The following is a 424-nucleotide window of genomic DNA, read 5'->3' on the forward strand; positions in this document are numbered from 1 at the left end:
CAATTTATAAAATCAAAAGAGTCGTTGTCTGATGTTCATCATGAACTTCCTGCTTTGCGCTGAAGTAGGAATGTGAGTAAAAGACACTGTACATAAATCCCACTCTTAATACTATCTGAAGGGCGAATTATGTTTAAAATAAAAACAAGTAAGTGTAAGAGATTTCTTACGTAAATATTTTATAGTGAATAGAATGTTAATATTTTACAATATTTAGTCTTTGAAAATAAGTTTTATAACTAATAGGGTACAGTGCATGAAAACTACATACAAATTATAACTAATAGGGTACAGTACACGAAAACTACATACAAATTATAGCTAATAGGGTACAGTATATGCCCACTATTCTCTATGGTACTAGTTCAAGAGGCCACAACAGCTGAAGTAGTATCCTAATACCGTATTATACAAAAATATCCGG

The sequence above is a fragment of the Limulus polyphemus genome, unplaced genomic scaffold (assembly GCF_000517525.1).
Source record: "Limulus polyphemus unplaced genomic scaffold, Limulus_polyphemus-2.1.2 Scaffold1945, whole genome shotgun sequence".
In the NCBI taxonomy this organism is placed as follows: domain Eukaryota; kingdom Metazoa; phylum Arthropoda; class Merostomata; order Xiphosura; family Limulidae; genus Limulus; species Limulus polyphemus.